This window comes from Dama dama, chromosome X, assembly GCF_033118175.1.
Source record: "Dama dama isolate Ldn47 chromosome X, ASM3311817v1, whole genome shotgun sequence".
NCBI classification, from domain to species: Eukaryota; Metazoa; Chordata; class Mammalia; order Artiodactyla; family Cervidae; genus Dama; species Dama dama.
Window position 1 is genome coordinate 52,500,210 of NC_083714.1, and position 20,084 is coordinate 52,520,293.

Consider the following 20,084-nt stretch of genomic DNA (forward strand, 5'->3'; position numbering starts at 1 on the left):
AGTCACTGAGACAGTAATCAGTGATGGGAATCAGGGATGGGAAGTAATATTAATTATTAGGTGCTAAACTATAATCATATGATGATCCCTCTGGGATGAGTAACATACACTGTGCCATGTTAACCCTCCAAATGCCAGGAGAGGTGATTTCTAAATGGTCTCTTGGTATCAACCCTTGACATAAATCTAATTCCACAAAGATAAACTAGCATGATGCCCAAACCAATGCAAGCAAACCACTCCTTATTCCTTTAGGCAGCATCTTGCTCTCTGTCTTCAATGGGAGAGATTGTTGTTCACTTGCTCAGTCGTGTCCGACTCTTTGCAACCTCATGGACTGCAACACGCCAGGCTTCCTTGTCCTCCACTATTTCCTGGACTTTGCTCAAACTCAAATTCATTGAGTCGATGATGCCATTCAACCAACTTGTCCTCTGTTACCCACTTCTCTTCCTGCCTTCAATCTTTCCCAGCACCAGGGTCTTATCCAGTGAGTCAGTTCTTCACATCTGGTGGCCAAAGTATTGGAGCTTCAGCTTCAGCATCAATCCTTCCAATGAATATTCAAGGTTGATTTTCTTTAGGATTGACTGGTTTGATCTTCTTGCTGTCCAAGGGACTCTCAAGAGTCTTCCCCAGCACCACAGTTCAAAGACATAAATTTTTTGGTGCTCAGCTTCTTTTATTGTCCATCTCTCACATCCATACACAACTAATGGAAAAAACATAACTTTGACTACATGGACATTTGTAGGCAAGGTAATGTGTCTGCTTTTTAATACACCGTCTAGGTTTGTCATAGCTTTTCTTCCAAGGAGCAAGCGTCTTTGAATTTCATGGCTGCAGTTACCATCCACAGTGGGCTCTTTGGAGCCCAAGAAAATAAATTCTCTGTTTCCATTGCTTCCCCATCTATTTGCCATGAAGTGATGGGAGATGCCATGATCTTAGTTTTCTGAGTGTTGAGCTTTAAGCCAACTTTTTCACTCTCTTCTTTCACTTTCATCAAGAGGCTCTTTAGTTCCTCTTCACTTTCTGCCATAAGGGTGTTGTCATCTGTGTATCTGAGTTTATTGATGTTTCTCCTGGCAATCTTTATTCCCGTTTGTGCTTCATCCAGCCTGTCATTTCACATGATGTGCTCTGCATATAAGTTAAATAAGCAGGGTGACAATACACAGCCTTGACATACTCCTTTCCCAATTTGGAACCAGTCTGTTGTTCCATGTCCAGTTCTAACTGTTGCTTCTTGACCTTCATACAGGTTTCTCAGGAGGCAGGTAAGGTGGTCTAATATTCCCATCTCGTGAAGAACTTTCCATCGTTTGTTGTTGTCCACACAGTCAAAGGCTTTAGTGTAGTCTATGAAGCAGATACAGATATTTTTCTGGAATTCTTTTGCTTTTTCTATGATCCAATGGATATTGGTAATGGACAGAGAAGCATAAACTTAAAAGCTGAGGCATTTCCTCTGAGCCAATCCCAAGTCTGTTCTGGCCCTGGATGATTTCTTTCATGGAAACCTTCAGGGGTTGGAGAGTGCCCTGTCCTTTTATCTCCATACCACCCTCTCCAAGGAGAGAGCTAGCTTCCCCAACCAGACATTCCAGCTAAGAGGACTAGAACATTCAAGGTTACCCTATCAGACCAAATCCTTGGTGAGAAATGAAGGTGACCCCAGGGGCTCCAGGCCAACCTCTTTTTTTCAGCCTTGAACCTGAGCCTGTTAATCATATGCTTTGCTAGAGATCAGCATGCTGAGTATTTCTCAGGAATTAGAGGGCTTCCTTGTTTTTCTCTTTCTGTTACTGATAACACACAGAGATGAGCAGAATGACTGAACATAAGGTCAGAAGGACTTCAGAAGTCACTTTGTCCCACTGCCTTTCTGGTTTGAGAATTTCCTTTAAACCTCCCATGACATTAAAAAGTCCATTAAAAATCTTCCTAATGACTGGGAGGCATTTATCTTTCATGATAACTCATTCTCTTTTTATAATAAAATAATAGTTTTATTGAGATATAATTCACATACCAGAAAATTCACTTTTTTGGAGTGTGCAACTCACTGGCTTTTAGGATAGTCAAGAGTTGTGCAATCATCACCACAATCTGATTTTAGTTCATTCTTTTTTAAGCAGCTCTGATTCTTAAAAAACTCTATTGAAGCAAAAGGAAGACCAGTCCCCAGGTGAGGGGGAGAAGAAGAAGGGCATTCAAGTCCATCTCACCTACTTCACAGGTTGGCCTACTTGATCTATCTGGGTCTGGCCACACACAGGATGTGCTCTTGTTTATTTTCCTTCTCAGAAATATGTTGACAGAGTAATTCCTTTCCACACTTGATGACTGAGAAAGAACTCACAACATCTGGGATCAATTCTTGAAGATTTCCCAACACCACTGGCTGTGTTCTCCCTTGCATGCTGCCACTGAGGGTGTCCTTCTGTCCTCGGGGTGGGGAGAGGAGAAAGGTAGAAGGATGCTCCAACCCTGAAGTAACTGGAATTGGGATGTCATTTGGAAAAAGCAGGGTGATTTCTCCATAGTATGAGATAACCCAATGAATATTTCCTGAGGAATTTGGAGACACACCAAAGAATTGGGGCATCTCACTGCTCTTCTCCCACTCTTCTTTCCCCCAACTCCTCTCTCCTACTTTCTGGCTGGTTTTTCCCCTCTGTTTGCCCTTTCCTTCCCCACTGATTCCCTCTTCCCCTCCTTTTCTGTCCTTTTTCCTACAGTCACCTCTCATCCCCTCTCTCGTATCCTCTGTATTAACCACCCGGATCCTCCTTTGTTCCTCATTCCGAGGCCTCCATCCTACAAAGGACCATTGGGCCCCTGTTCTATCCTTGCACCCCACTACCCCAGTGCTCTGGGGGGCACTTGTGCAATGACCTCAGGACACACTGGTAAGCTCACCCCCAAGGCAGTGCTCTTCTCCAGTGTGCGGGTGGGGACTATATAATTTTACATTGCCTTAGAGTGAGGACCAGCCAGCGACAGTTTTCTCCAGAAGGTCAAGGAGCCTCCTGCACTTCCACTTGCACTTACACTTTGTACCTGTCCCAGGTGTTAACATTTCCAAGTGTTAACATTTCAGATCAAAGAAGAAGGCTCAGGGTCTGCATTGCCCATTCAGGACTTCTACAAAATGACATCCAGGGCTTTTCTGAGGTAGGAAACCATTGTGAGATTTGGGGCATCAAAGGAAAGGAAGGAAATTAAGGAGGTAAAATGCCCATAATCACGGTTCTTAGAGGTATAAGAGACCAAGGCTTTTACACAGAATTGTAAATAAATAACCCAGAGAGAGGTCACCTTCCACAACAACTGCACCGGCCTTTTTCCATCCACTTTGTCTGATCTCAGGACTCTCCATAGATTCAGGCCATGTGGAGCTGTAAAGAATAGGAGTGAGGTGTTCAGCAGAGACAGAAGGGAGTTGTAGCAGGAGATGGTGAAATTAGTGAGGCTGTCTGTCTAGAAAATGCAGTTGGGGAGGATTTGCTAGAGGGGGCCAGCAGGAGTAAGGTGGAGAGTGGAAGACTTCATTGCAATGACGTCTTCATCCTGTGGTTGAAGGACTAGAATCAACCAAAAGTCAAAAATAACAAGGGATCTATAAAATTAATATCCTATATATAAATCACTCTCCCCCTGCAATGAAAATGTTGGGATTTTCTTGTATTAGAACACTGCTATAATGTGGTGAAAAGCTTTGTATTTTGTGGAAAAAATAATCATGATTATGAAAGCCACAATCATGTAGGGCAAAAATAAAGAGAAAATAAAAAATTAAAACTGCTCTTGGATCTGATGACTTAAGGTAAGCTAAAAGAAAACTGCAATAGATCCCACTGTAATATAATTTATTATTCAAATCTGGATTGGAATATGACATCTCATGTCCTCATCATTCACATACATGAAAGCTAGGAATAACATAGATAACTGCTAAGGAGAGGTTATATATAATTCATGCCATATCTGGGCTTCCCTGGTGGCTCAGAGGTTAAAGTGTCTGCCTGCAATGTGGGAGACCCAGGTTCAATCCCTGGGTTGGGAAGATGCCCTGGAGAAGGAAATGGCAACCCACTCCAGTATTCTTGCCTGGAGAATCCCGTGGACGGAGGAGCCTGGTGGGCTACAGTCCTCGGGGTCGCAAAAAGTCAGACACGACTGAGTGACTTCACTTTCACTATGCCATATCTACTCCCCAAAAAGAAGAAACCACACACTTACAATGTTATAAAGCACAACAAAGAATCAAAGAAGAAAGAAGCAGAGAAATAATCTTTCCTAAGCCCCTCTCTGAGCTCTAAATTTAATGCTGATCTTCCAGGCAGGAAGAGTGAAAAAGAATAAAATTTAGTTGTGTATTCCTTATGTGCTGATAAAAAGAACACATAGAAATCATTGTGAAGAGGCAAGTTTTTTCAGGCTATGGGCATTAAATTCATAAATGGAATTACCTTGTAGATCCAGTCAAAAAAGATAAAAGATAACCTAAAAGCTGATGTCTGCAATCACAGTTGAACAAAAGTACATAAATATGGCAAGTGTACACTTCTCATGGTTGTCTTCTATGAAATACAAGGTCATAATGTGAAAGCTAGGTTCATGCATTTCTCCCGTGAAAAACAACATACCTGAAGACAGCATAGTTCAAGTGTGTTACCTTCTGATGATCTAACCATTCAGGGATAAAACTTAAAAAAAAAGAGAGGAGAGAGAGGAATTTCTATTACACTTGACCTCCAGACTGTATCTCCCAAATATCTTGTCTCAAGGAGTTTTGGCACAAAGTGGGCCACTGGTAATTTATAGTTGAAGCTTCTGACATGCACCTGAAATTTCAAATGCTGAGCTACTGATTAAAGAATGACACATACACTTTAGTCAAGAGAGGAAAGCAGGGTTCGAAAGAACTGTTCAGGAGGCTATTGGCCTGTAATTGAGGAAATGTCTCTAACTGAAGCTGAAGTTTATGAACACTAAATCTTTTCTTGAGGAATTCACATGGATGAAAAGAATGTAATTCAGTCTGCAAAAAATGGGATCTGCTACTCAGGACAAGATCTAAACTACTTTAGTACTGAGAGACTATTTTTAGGGATTTGTTTGTTTTTAATTCAGGTAATTGAGTGTTTAATGTGAAATTACATACTGAACCCTAATTAAAGACAACTTCATAATGTAGAAAAGGGCAATTAAATCAATGACCTGTCTTGTCATCAATGAAGGGTGACATTTCTACAACTATGCTTGCAGAAGTCAAAGTGTGGTTAACACAGTCTAATTGCTAGGTTCCAAGTGTCCCGATGAGACCTATTGTAATTCCATGTAAGTGCCATATAAGGAAATTGGAACATTTAAACTTTATATATGACTCAATCTTCATTCCATTGAAATGTTGTCTTACAAGCTCTGCCAGGAGTTTTCCCAAAGGTCTTTACCAAATCAAGAGACTGGACAGTCAGGACTCAACTTTCTCAGACAGAGAACAAGTTTCAGCCTGTCAACAGGTTACAGCCTGAGATGTCAGCAAAGACAGTGTTCCTCCCAGAAGACAGTCTTCTCAGCACAAAGCTACAAAGTCATGAGACCTTCATAGGTGACCCACAGAACTGGAAAGACTCTCAATCCATCTCTTACTTGCAGAGTCTCTCTGTTCCAGTTACATGGAAGTCAGACTCTGGGATAATAATATGGAGAATAAGAAAGAAAAAACCTAAAGGCAAAGTTTTCATTACAAACCAGTTCCAAATACTCATGTGAAGCATAGAGAGAAACAAAAAAAAAGAACCAATATCCTTAGTATAATCAATACAATGGTTATGTGTGTTTTCTCTGTGTTCAAAAATTCATAAATCCTGAGTGGAGGGGACAGTCCCACCCAAAAATATATTGCAAATACTATATCACCTAAATTATTCCTATGTCAAAAAAAAGTAGATTTGTATTATATGACTGTTCTCAAATGATTATTGATTTTAATTCCAAGGTTAGGAAACATAATATTTAATAACAGTAAAAAAATATTAAGGCTAATAAAGGTATTGTGTTGTGAAAAAATAAACAAATAAACTGATCATTAAATAATCAATCATTCCAGTCACTGATTAGAAAGAGTAAAATTCTACTTAGATTTACCCCATAGGCAGCCACTTGGTTCTAGTAGATGGTAAACAGTGCTGACGAATGAATTTAATCAGGTATTTTCTTCTTTCACTGTGGTCACTATTTCCTGCAGATGTGTTCCAAAGAGAAACAGTCTTTCTGATGTAGACTTCCTACAGACGCGACTTTTAGTAAAACAAATGGCTAGCATTTAAATCTTCTACAATTACATGTGCATGCTCAATTGTGTCCAACTCTTTGCAACCCCATGGACTGTAGCCCATCAGGCTCTTCTGTCTATGGAATTTTTCATGCGAGAATACTGGAGTGGGTTTCCATTTCCTCCTGCAGGAGATCTTCCCAACCTAGGGATTGAAACTGCATCTCCTGCATTCATAGGTGGATTCTTTACCACTTGAGCCATCTGAAAAACCCTCATCTACAATTATTACAGTCAATTTTCCAAGATCATAAATTGATCATGAATAAATTAATAATCCAGCTTAACCAAATGGGGAAAAGCGACAATTCTGTATTTGTGAAAGAATAATACTAAGCTTTTACAAATTTGCCAAAATATTTACATATTGGTGGTGGTGGTTTAGCCGCTAAGTCATATCCAACTCTTGCGACCCTGTGGACTGTAGCCCTCTAGGTTCCTTTGTCCATGGGATTCTCCAGGCAAGGAATATTGCAGTGGGTTGCCATTTCCTTCTCCAATTACATATTGGAGTTTACATATTCCAAGGCATCAACTGTTTGGACAGACGTAGTAAGAATTTGCTGCTCTGTTGCTCCAGGTACAATCTGGAAATACCCACAGTCACCACCAATCAGCACTTTAGACACATTCTGCTGCCTTTGCTGAAGACTAACACTAAGAATCACTCACTTTTAGCAAGTGTCACATACTAAGCATTTTACCTGAATCATCTCATCTAACCTCCACAGCCTATAATTAGGTACATCAATATTACTATTTCCTCTTCTGAGGTGCTAAGAAGTGAGAAAATTGCCCAATATAACTTTTAAGTAATGGCGCCAGGACTTGAACATTATTATATGTTTCCTGTGGCTGTTCAATCACTAAGTCATGCCCGACTCTTTGCAATCCAAAGGGTTGCATCACTCCAGGCCTCCTTGTCCCTCACTGTCTCCCGAGGTGTGCCCAAGTTCATGCCCATCGAGTTGGTGATGTGATCCAGCCATCTCATCCCCTGCTGCCCTCTTCTTCTTTTGCCTTAAATCTTCCCCAGTATCAGGGTCTTTTCTCATGAATCGGCTGTTTCACGTAGTATGCGTGTTTCATGTAGTATATATTTATATGCTTAAATGTGAGTAAATAATCCTGATAATCAATATATTGAAATGCAAAAGGGAAGAGTACTTCATATTCAACTTAAAACAGAAATTTTCAAATTAGAAAAGGTTTGAGGTAGTGTGTATAAAACAGCTGGCATTTCTTTGTGAAACAGGGAAATACTTTATGAATTAGAAGAGGATAAATTAGGATTTGCCAGGGGTAGGTACATTTTCATTAGTTTCTTCTGGGATTCTGAAAAAATTAAGAAAGGCAAAAATTGTCCAGTGGTAATGTTGACAGATGTTCATTTTATTTAACTAGCACAGGGCACAGAGGACACTAGCATCTAATGTTTTGGTAGTCAATCTTAGCCAAGCAAGCTGAAGTAACAAATCAGTTGAAATGGTAAATCTCATTTCTAGTGGTGAAACAAGTGTATGAAATTGACATTAGCAAGTGGTTGGACTGTGATGAACTTAAGACAGTGAACCATAATGATGTTAGGTCTCTAAAAAGAATGACAGCTACAGGGAGGAGAACTGTACAAAACAAGATCAAACCCAGGGTAGAACTCACTCTCCCAGATTGCCTGCTGAAAGGTATAGCAGAGGGAGAGGACAACTTACACAAGGATATTGCTTGCATTTCGTTCTAATATTTTAAAAGATAGGGGTCAGTCAAGCCACAGACAGCAATAACTGAGCACTCCAACAGATTATAACCATTGGGTCATTTTATATTGTACAATTTAAGTGCTATTTGGTATTTGTAAACTAGTATATTTGTTTTGAAAGTGAAAGTGAAGTTACTCAGTTATGTCCGAATCTTTGCAACCCCATGAACTGTAGCCTACCAGGCTCCTCTGTCCATGGGATTTTCCAGGCAAGAGTACTAGAGTGGGTTGCCATTTCCTTCTCCAGGGGATCTTCCCGACCCAGGGATTGAACCTAGGTCTCCCGCGTTGTAGGCAGACGCTTTACCGTCTGAGGATTATTTAAGATGATGTCTATAGAGTGTTCCCAAATACTGCATATAATTTTAATCAAAAATTCACATTAGGTCCACAACTTGACTAGTTTTGTTTTAATCATGCATGTATTTTTATTTATTTAAAATTTATATAGCACTTACCATTTGTAAGGCACTGTTCTAAGCATATAAACACATAGGGATTAGAAATTTTGTATTACTTTTTCCTGTATTCTTACAGTTGAGCATGGAAGCCTGGATGCCTGAATGCCATAGATGAACAGAATCTTAGAGTAAGAAGGGACTTCAGAGGCCATCCAGCCCAATCCTCTATGTGTGTCACATGAATCTTTGTTGTAACTACATCCACCAATGAGTAGTCCAGACTAAGCATGAACATCTCCAGTGGGAGATACAAAATTCAGAAGGCACCTGATTATTCCCAGACATATGATCATATGGGCAAACATGCCAAATATCTGTTAACACTAACTTGGGTCTCACGGGAAACTCAACCAGGATCCAGGGGAATACACTTTTGCCATATAGACCAGGGAGCACAGGAGCTGACCCCACATGTTGCATAAGATCAGTGAGGGACTTGTTGTAAGACTGATTAAAAAGGGCCTGAAATCATGCCCACGGTGGGGTGAGGGGAAATTCATGGTCTAGAACTTACATGTCTCATAAACAAAGTTAAAGCCTCAGAAGGTTAAAATGATCAGCATTTTTCTATTTCTCTTACATATTTCAGAAGATGTGTGGCCTTTGATAAGTATTCATTTAATTAGTCATTCATTCATTGTATTAGGTTGAAAAATGAACCCCCAAAATCTAAGTACAAATCTCTTATCACCTATAAACGTTACCTTTTATGGCCAAAGGGACTTTGTACATGTGATTGGGTTAGGATCTTGAGATGGGGAGATTATCTTGGATTATCCCAGTGGGCCCTAAATGTTATCACAATGGTCATTACCAGAAGGAAGCAGACAGATTTGACATGGAAGAGGAGAAAAAGGTAATGTGATGACAGAAGCAGAGACTGGAGTAATATGCTTTGTTTATAGGAAGGGGCCACAAACCAAAGAATACAGACAGCTACTAGAAGATAGAAAAGACAAGAAAATATGTTCTCCCTTCAAAATCTCCAACTGTGCCAGCACTTTGACTTTAGTCCAATGAAACTGATTTTGGACATTTGAATTCTAGAACTAGAAAAGAAAAAAAAATTGTGGGCTTCCCAGGTGGCACAGTGGCAAAGAAGCCACCTGCCAATGCAGGAGACACAAGAGAGGGGAGTTCGGTCTCTGGGTTAGGAAGATCCTCTGGAGTAGGAAATGGTAACCTGCTCCAGTATTCTCACCTGGAAAATTACATGGACAGAGGAGTCTGTCGCGCTATAGTCCATGGGGTCACAAAGAGTCAGATATGACTGAGCAACTGAGCACACACACACCCCCACAATTTGTTACAGTGGCCACAGGAAACGAACACATTCATCAAACACTTACTGAACGTCTACTGGGGTCAGGCTCTGGGCAAGGCGCTTGATTTATAGAGCATGGTAACATGCTGAGTGACAATGAACAAATTAACATCTCAGCTATCTCACTTGCAAACGGAGGTGATTCTACATATTTTATAGGGCTCTTAGGAGAATTAATAACACTGATAGGAAATCTGTCAACTACCAAATATTGATTATGGGCTAAACACAATTATTTCTTTTAATCTTTAAAATAATACTAAAAAGTAGGTACTACTATTAACTCAATTTTATAAATTATAGTCCATTATGGAAAAGGGGAAACATTAGTAAGGAGACTGACTCTTAGAGGGTGGGTATCTTGCCCAAAGTTACTCCACAGCCAGGCTGGATTTTATATCAAGCCCACAGATTAGGTTGGCCAAAAAGTTCATTCCAGTTTTTCTGTAAGATGTTATAGAAAAACTCAAAGGAACATTTTGGCGAACCCAATAGTGTTCTTAATTACCATTCCTGACTCATGGTAACCATTCAATCAAGGTGCAATCCTCTTCTCCTTCCTTCCTTCACTATAATTAAAGATGTGACCTTTTTTCTCATTAGTTACACCTTTATTTTTTAGCAGTAGCTCAGGGTTTGCAACATCAATCTTTAATTTATCATAGGACATCTTTAAATAATCTTACACTACTTCAAGCACAGTATAAGAACTTTATACAAGTATTCAAGATATGGTCCTTTGCCTTCAAGGCAGAAAGCTGCTAATGTCACTAACATCATCAGGGGAAGGCCAGCTTATCCTGTAGGCTCAGGCATGTGCCATGCATGCCCTGTGGAGGTGCACTGTACAGACTCTCTGGCTCTGGGATTGTGGGATTCCATCATTCCCAAGTATGGCAAAGTACTTGACAAAATCCACAAGGGCTCAGTTCAGTTTGCCCTAAACCAGAGCAGACAAAAAAGAAACCACAATGGACCAACTTGCCTTCTTCCATAGTTATTCCCATTTTTTCGTGACTCCAGCCACTCCAGAACCTTGACTTGTGAGCCACACATTGCAGAGCCACAACGTACTCTGTAAAAGCCTGCAGCCCTGTGAGGTTATATGCTTCTTCTTCATTCACACAGCTTTTGGTGAAGTTGACTTCCATCTAAAAGACAAAGACAGCCTTAAGCTGGATGGGAGACCACATGTTATCTTTCCATGTTTCTTCTTTAATTCCCAACGCTCTCTTACCTTTCTGAACCAGTAGCATTATATTTCAAATTTTTTAATTTTCACAAATAAACTTCTACACATGCTTGGAGACTGTTAGCATCAAATAGAGGGGTTACCCCAAGAACCACCACCCATCCCCTTTCTTCTTTCTAAGCTTGTGAGGTAGATATTCCTGCCTCTGGGCTGGATGTGAGTGAATCCTTCTGTCCTGGAAGATGCAGGGCGGATGGAGTCCTGGCACCCAATACAGGCCTCAGTTTAATTTCTGGAGATGACAACAATACCTAGAGATAAGATCTCAAGGAACAGTATGTAAAAGACACCTTGACAACATTAAGTTCAAACTCATGTCATGAGCAAAACCCAGACAAGTTAAGTGATTATGGACTACCTCAGCAGTTATAATCAGCAGAACTAGGATCAGAGCACAGATCCCCTCACGCCCAGACTCTTTCCTTTTATTCAAACTTCCCAGTTCAAATGATTGGTCTTTGGGTGATCAGTCAAGTTGCTAAAGATCTCAGTATCCTAGATACATAAATTCATTTTGACACTCTCTCAGTGTGCAGAACAGGGAGAGGCAAATATACCACCTCCCCTTTCTAGACCTCGGTTTCCTTGTTAGTAAATGAGCGTGTTGCTTTCTATAAAGTCCCTCTGGACTTAACTCTCCACAAGAAAGTAGAAATTCAGCTATGTCTTACTGAGCAGGATCATTGTTGCTGCAACATGAACTTTTAGCTGTAGGTTTATATAAATTTATATTGAGCTTATTAATGAAAATAAACTCTATTTACAGACATGACTACTTTGTGAGGATGCACACTAGCCCATAGAATCTGGCAAGAATAGGAAGTCCTGATATCACTTATGTGTACAACAACAACTGTGAAAATCGGTACACAATTATAGGTGTTGGGCCTAAAGGAAATTGGGGCAAAATCAGGATGCGTCTATATGGCCAACAGCTGAGCATCCCAGCTGCAGATGGACGGTTCTGAACTCCCAGTCTAGTGAGATGGCATCAGAGCAAGGAAGCAGCATCCAGGCCTGAGGGCAATTTTGCTGCTGAACCCCAGGTTCCCTGAGCACCTTCCTGCAAAAGCCCCTGGAGACATTGCAGTGGTAGAACAGGGCTGTTGGGAACATATCTTGGGACAATTCATCATCTCTGGGGAAGTAGCCTTCCCAACCGACCTCAGTTATGGGGCTCAGTTAAAACCAGATTAAGACCTTTGAGAGAAGGTCAACCACATGGTACTCTCCATGCATAAATCAAAATAAAAACAGTATTAATCCATAAAACACTTGTAAGGAAATCTAATGACATTCTATTTTACTTTCCATGCTTTTTAAAATATATAATATTCTTCTTCTATTTTTAATTTCTCAAAATTTTCCTCCTGTTTTGCTAGTACCCTCAGCATATGCTTGGTCTCTTGCTGGGTCTCCTCACAATCAGAAAGCTCTCTTTACTGTACCTGTGCAAACCTGTTCTTCCCAGACCCAGCCTCAGGGCAGTAAAAAAATGCAGTTAAAGTTCCAAAGAGTGCTCCTCTAAGGCTTCTTTACTGTGGCTTTTTTCCAGACTATATGGCTTTGGTCCTCACTGGATCCAAGACCAATTGATCCTCCATATACAGGCTTAAATCTAAAAATCCCCGAACTCAGAACAAGCAATGGACTCCTACCGAAACACTAATTAACCACCAGTTTTGTTTCTAGCAACCTATATTTTGTGTCACGTCCTAGCTTATCCCAAGTGTTTATATCTTAAGAGATGAGTCAGAAGTTTTGGAACAAAGCCTAAATCAAGTTCTTAAAACAGTCTTGAAATCCTTTGGTAGAGTGTTCACATGGTTCCCTTTTATAAAAGTAGAAACCCTTTCCACTACGGCCATGGGAAGGTGGTTTGGAGGCTAAAGTATGGTCAAATGAATGACTGAACTTGGCGTCACAAAACCTGAGCTCAACTCTGTAACTTACAAATCTTGGACAGATGACCAAAGTGCTCTACATTGCAATTTGCTACTGCTACTGCTAAGTCACTTCAGTCATGTCCGACTCTGTGCGACCCCATAGATAGCAGCCCACCAGGCTCCCCCATCCCTGGGATTTTCCAGGCAAGAATACTGGAGTGGGTTGCCATCTCCTTCTCCAATGCATTGCCATTTACTAATCTGTAATAACAATGGGGCTTCCCTGGTGGTTCAGTGGTAAAGAATTCACCTGCAAATGCAGGAGATGTGGGTTTGATTCCTGTGTCAGGAAGATCCCCAGAAGAAGGAAATAGCAACTCATTCCAGTATTCTTGCCTGGGAAATCCCAAGGAGGAGGAGCCTGGTGGTCTACAGTCCGTGGGGTCACAAAGAGTCGGACACAACTTACTGACTAAACAACAACAACAAGAAGAATAGTGATATCTTATTTATAGGAGGGGTTTCCCAGGTGGCTCAGTGGTAAAGAATCAACCTTCCAATGGAGGAGACACAGTTTCAATCCCTGGGTTGGGAAGATCTCCTGGAGATGGAATTGGTAAACCATGCTAGTATTCTTGCTTATGTTTTCCCAGTAGTCACATATGGATGTGAGAGCTGGACCATAAAGAAGGCTGAGCACCGAAGAGTTGATGCTTTCAAACTGTGGTGCTGAAGAAGACTCTTGAGAGTTCCTTGGATAGCAAGGAGATCAAACCAGTCAATCTGAAAGAAAATCAACCCTGAACATTCATTGGAAGGACTGACACTGAAGCTGAAGCTCCAGTACTTTGGCCACCTGATGTGAAAAGCCTACTCATTGGAAAAAACCCTGATGCTGGGAAAGACTGAGGACAGGAAGAGAAGGGGTGACAGAGGATGAGATGGTTGGATGGCATCATCAACTCAATGGACATGTGTTTGAGCAAACTCTGGGAGATAGTGAAGAACCAGGAACCCTGGCGTGCTGCAGTCCCGTGGGGTTGGAGAGAGTCGGACATGACTGAGCGAATGAACAACAACATTCTTGCCTGGGAAATCCCATGGAAAGAGAAGCCAAGCAGACTATGGTCCATGGTCTTGCAAAGAGTCAGACACAACTTATTAACTAAAAAACAACAATTTATATGATATTTGCAAGGATTAAGTAGCTTGCAGTATAAAAAAGCACTCTGCAACCCATATATTGTGTGCATGGGTGCTCAGTCACTCAGTCATATTTGACTCTTTGCAATCCCATGGACTGTAGCCCATCAAACTCCTCTGTCCATGGGATTATCACAGCAAGAATATTGGAGTGGGTTGCCATTACCTCCTCCAGGGGATCTTTCCAACCCAGGAATTGAAAACAAGTCTCCTGCAGTTCCTGCACTGGCAAGCAGGATTCTTTACCACTGAGCCACCTGGGAAGCAAACCCATATATTAGCATCTCACAAATATGAGTCTTGTTATATGAACATATTGGGATTTTGGAATTGCTTTTTATGTGGTGTAGTTTAATTAAACATTTATTGAGCACATGTGGCAGGCAATGAGAATACTAAGATGAAAATCAAGGTCTCTGTGTTTGAGGAACTTATCATCAAATATGGGGAGAGATGAGTTTAAGTGACTATGTTAAGTGCAATGACAGAGGAAGAGTACCTATCTCAGACTCCCAGAAGAAAATATGTCAGATCAGAGTTCTGAGAGATGAGTGGCTCTAGCAAGGTTTAGGCCAAGAGGAGAGGTACAAAGCAGAGAGCTGTTCTAGGCAGAAGCAGAGAGTAATGAAATGACGTGACACAAGGGAAACTAGCAATTCAGAACTACTAGAGAAGCAAGAGCAAGATGGAAGATGAGTTTGGAGGGCTTGATAGGGGCCAGGCCTTGGAGGGTTAAGAATTTAGATCTTTTTCCATTGACAATGGGATGAGAACCATCCAGAGAAGACTGGATTGGTTTAGTTGGATTTAGAACTGATTAGACTTGGTTGTGTTTGAGAACTGAAAGGAGAGAGATTCTGGTTGTACATTCCACTCTCCTTCCCACGTTCTCCAGGTTAGCAGGAGGAAGGACCTCGGAAGGAAGGAGGCAAAGTGAGTACAGATGCAGGTAAGTTTTTCAAAGAGGTGGGGTACAGGATGCTAGGGATTGAAGTAGTTTGCATGTGCTGCCCTCACTTAGTATTGTAAGTGGTTTAGTAATTTTCCAGAGGAATATAGCTCCTGGCTTCTTTTTCTTGTTGGATTTTGTAAAGTAGTCACAGGACTCTGGGATCAGACAAAAGAAACCAAGGGTTGCTAGACAGTAGATCACACAGAAGTTCCTCAGATTCACTGAGCCCATGTTATGTGGTATGAAGATGAGCTTACGTTGTGCTGGGGAGTCCCCTACTTAGGGGTTCCTTTCTGGATTCCAGAAACTACCCATCAGTGAGTCTTATGTTCATATAGTCAGTTCTAGGAGAATGGATCCAGAGTTGGTACAGAAAAGAAGCTGAGAGGAAGAGTGAACTCATTATTTCTCTTGACTTGAATATAAGACAAGTGAAACTTAACCAGTTTTCTTTTCTGCAAGAGTTCTAGTCTAGTGGAGGATGCACTAGATATAGTACCATGGCTTCAATAAAGGAAAAAGTCTAGTGATGGCCTCATGGCCAAGATGAAAAAAGTAGGCTAATGATTGTGGTGGTCTTCTGTATTCAAAGAAGCTTGAGTAAATGAGCTTCTTTTAGCACAAAGGAGAGGCTGATGTCTTTGGGTGGGCTCCAGTGTAGTCATTCTTTGATCAATGATTAGATGAAGGTATAAAAATGTTATCAAATCTGAAGATATTAAAAAATTAGAAAGTAAAAATTAACTAGAAGGTTTATAGAAAAGTTAGAAAGTAGAAAATTAACTACAAGCTTTGGGTAATAGAGTAAAGATTCTCAATAGGCCAAAATGATGGATAAGACCAACCTGAAGAAATTCAATAGGAATAAATGAAACATCAGCATTTTAGGTTAAAAAGGGATAAGTTATAAGACAGTGGGAATATTCTTACTAGAAAATCTTTTGTGTGTTGGGGGGGAAATCTTAAAGATTTAAATGATTTAATTGGCTGGAAGCTAAGAGTCAATAATGTAAGTTGGTTAGAAATAGAAAGTTGATATAATATCAGACTGCATTATGGAAATAGGATAATTATTTCGGAATTTTGAGGTAAGAAAATATTTCTCAAGATGCAAGAGACAATAAATATAAAGGGAAACCTTGATAAAATTTGACAGTATTCATGTTAAGAAGTTCTGTTCCTCTAAAGTTACCATTAAGAAAGTGAAAAGGCAAGCTGCTTAGTGAGAGATGTTTACAAGACACATAAAAAATAAAGACTCATAAACAGAATATGTAAGTAACTCCTATGAGTCAATTAAAAAATCAGATCTTCCAAAAGAAAAAAAGTGTGCAAAAGGCTTAAATCAATACTTCAAAAAGAAGGATTCCACGTGGCCAATAAATACATGAAAAGACATACAATCTCATTAAAAGTCAGGTAAATGCAAATTAAAGCCATGATTCCATTGTGTACATGCAACAGAAGACTACATTGGAATAAAAATGTATAAACACCAGCACTGTAAAACATGAATGGATCTTAAAAACACAATATTGAGAGAGAGGAGTCAAACATAAAGAAAATACAAAGCATATGGATTCCATTTATATACCATCTCAAACGACATTGTTTAGGGATGCAGGCCTACATGGTAATACCATAATGAAAAGCAAAGAAGCAATTACCAAGAAAATTAGGATAATCATTAGTTCTAAAGGCAGGAGGAGAGTATTATCAGAAAAAGGTAGGCAGGGGGCTATCTCATGCTATTTTTTATATCAGTGGTTTTTACATGCACACTGACTTAATAATAATTTGTTAAATGCAATATTTATATTTTGTTCACTTTTCTAAATATGTGTTATAGATCACAAAGTTTAGAACAATTTAAAAGGAAATTCCCAAGCTATAGACTCTCAAGAACCAGTGTAGCTAGACACAAAACAGAATGAAATGCAAAAATAAATTTATCACTTTTTTGTATGCCCCTATGTTCAGAATGCAAGATGCATATAGTAAAACACTTTTCCAATCTAAAAGGCCCAAATGGGAAACTGGGGAGAAAAGTATTCACTATTGTCTATCTTTTATTTTAAATGTAGAAAATAGTAAAAAAATTGATTCCAGATCAACAAACATCAATAATTCTCTGAGAAACATTATAATGGCATAACTTACCCAGTGGGTACTATGTACTGCTCTGAATCGAAGTGTATAATTTAAAGTAGATGACTTAGGTGCCAACACAGGCTGTGTCCATTTTATTTGAACCATTTTTTTGAGGCCCAAAACTGGTTTCACACTGGAAATCTTAGGAGGCTCGATTTTAGCTGAAAATAAAAATCATACAGTTCTTGTATTTGCACAAAGACCAGAAAGTGCTAATAACATCCACCCAGAATTGAAAAGGAAATGATAGTGCATATTTCGTGATTTAGTGTATGCACAAGGCTTTAGGAAAGCAGGACAAAAAGAATGTTGCCACCTCCCACTCCTTCAAAAGAGAATGTCCAGTGAAGAAAGGCTATATTTCTGAGATTTTTTTTTTTTTTAACAAATCAGCCTTTTACTGACTGGTTGAGATCTTTTGTCAAACAGAAGGGAGGTAAAAGGAAACTCCATGACCAGAGAATGGGTTGCTCCTCTTGTCTATTCTCCCCATCTCTCTTTCTTTGACCTTCAGGATGAAGAAGTGTCCAGTAGAAAGCACCTCTCATCTCCCCTGAACACTACAAACATTCTCACCCTAAATCTCTCCTTGAAAAAGTGTGGGGGGGTTATAAAAGTAACATAGGCTCATTTCAAAAATTATTTATTTGAATCCATTTATTTGGTTGTGCCAGGTCTAAGTTGCAGAGTTGCAGCTTGAGAACTCATAGTTGTAGCTTGTAGGATCTAGTTCCCTGTCCAGGGATCGAACCCACGCTCCCTGCATTGGAAGGCGGAGTCTTGACCACTGGACCATCAGGGAAGTCCTCCCCAAATTTTTTAAATATAGAAAATCTACAAAGAAAAATGTAGTCAACCATAATTCTATCAACCGGCATGCATGCTAAGTCCCTTCAGTCATGTCGGATTCTCTGTGATCCCATGGACTCTAGCCCGCCAGGCTCCTCTGTCCTTGGGATTCCCCAGGCAAGATTACTGCAGTGGGTTGCCATGTCCTTCTTGCCATCAACCAGAGAACATCCTTATTAGCATTTTGGTGTATTTCCAGGCTTTTTCCTATACAAGAATTTGTATTTTTTTTTTGAAAATGATGTTATGCTAAATAAATCTTTTGTCTTTTTGAAAAACATTATGAAACCAGCAAACATCCCTTTGCATTAAAATTTTTCAAAACATGATTTCAAAGCTTCATAATATTCTCTTATAGAGGAACAGAATTTGACACTTTCTCTATTAGTGTACATAGTGTTTCCAATTTCTTGTTTTAAAGCTCCCCTGAGAACAGAAGCTGAGTCTCCATCACAAGGCCTTGGATTAACACTTGGCACTTAGCATTTGTTAAGTGAACAAGTAAGTGGATGACAGTTGTATCTTTGTCTGCATCTCTCATGGCTTCCTTAGATCCCCTAGGACAGAAGGATTAAATTAAAAGGTATAAACATTTTGGGTCTTCCCAGGTGGTTCAGTGGTAAAGAACCCACCTGCCAGTGCAGGAGATGTGGGTTTGATCCTTGGGTTGGGAGATCCCTTGCAGAAGGAAAGGGCAACCCACTCCAGTATTCTTGCCTGGAGGATCCCACGGACAGAGAAGCCTGGAGGGTTAGAGTCCATGGGGTTGCAAAAGAGTTGGACATGACTTAGTGACTAAACAACAAAAAACAACAGCATAAACATTTTTAGGGCTACTTCCCACAAAATGTCATTTTGCTTTCCAAAATAGCTACAGTAATAGCTGCAGTGTATATATATATAGCACAATTTCTTTATTCATGATTCTGTTGGGCATTTAGGCTGTTTCTATATCTTGGCTATTATGAATAATATTGCAATGAACATGGAAATGCAAGTATTTCTTTAAGATCCTAATAAGATCCTATGTAGATAATACCAGAATTGGAATTGCTAGTAGTTGTATTTTTAATTTGGGAGTTGTAGTTTTTAATTTGGTAGTTATATTTTTAACATGGTAGTGGTATTTTTAATTTTTTTTTAACTTTCATACTGTTTTCCATTAATTTACATTATTGCTAAAGTAATATATGTTAATTTTAAGAAAGTAAAGATAATAATAAAATAGAAGTTTGTGTTTAAGAAGTGAAAAGCCTTGCCCCTTTCAGGCCCATCATCAAGAGGTAGAGCCAATGTTAGCAGTGTGATGTAAGCCTTCCAAAGGGAGTTCCTAAAAATGTTTTTAAAAGAAACCCAAGTCAAAACATTTCACAAAAAGAAAATCTGAGGCCCAGATACCTAAACTGCTGAGATGTACCAGAGGTTTAAAGACGAATTACCACTGATCTTTCAGTTCAGTTCAGATCAGTCACTCAGTAGTGCCCGACTCTTTGCGATCCCATGAACCGCGGCACGCCAGGCGTCCCTGCCCATCACCAACTCCCGGAGTTTGCCCAAACTGATGGCCACTGAGTCGGTGATGCCATCCAGCCATCTTAGCCTCTGTCGTCCCCTTCTCCTCCTGCCCTCAATCTTTCCCAGCATCAGGGTCTTCAAATGAATCAGTTCTTCTCATCAGGTGGCCAAAGTATTGGAGTTTCAGCTTCAACATCAGTCCTTCCAATGAACACCCAGCATTGATCTCCTTTAGGATGGACTGGTTGGATCTCCTTGCAGCCCAAGAGACTCTCAAGAGTCTTCTCCAACACGACAGTTTAAAAGCATCAGTTCTTCTGCACTCAGCTTTCTTTATAGTCCAACTCTCACATCCATACATGACTACTGGAAAAACCACAGCCTTGACT

General features: G+C 40.0%; 1 pseudogene; it reads right to left on the minus strand.

Annotated features, from left to right (window-relative positions):
* The window catches only part of LOC133052393 (interleukin-31 receptor subunit alpha-like), a 49,296-nt pseudogene that overhangs the window by 15,754 nt on the left and 13,458 nt on the right, over positions 1-20,084 (minus strand).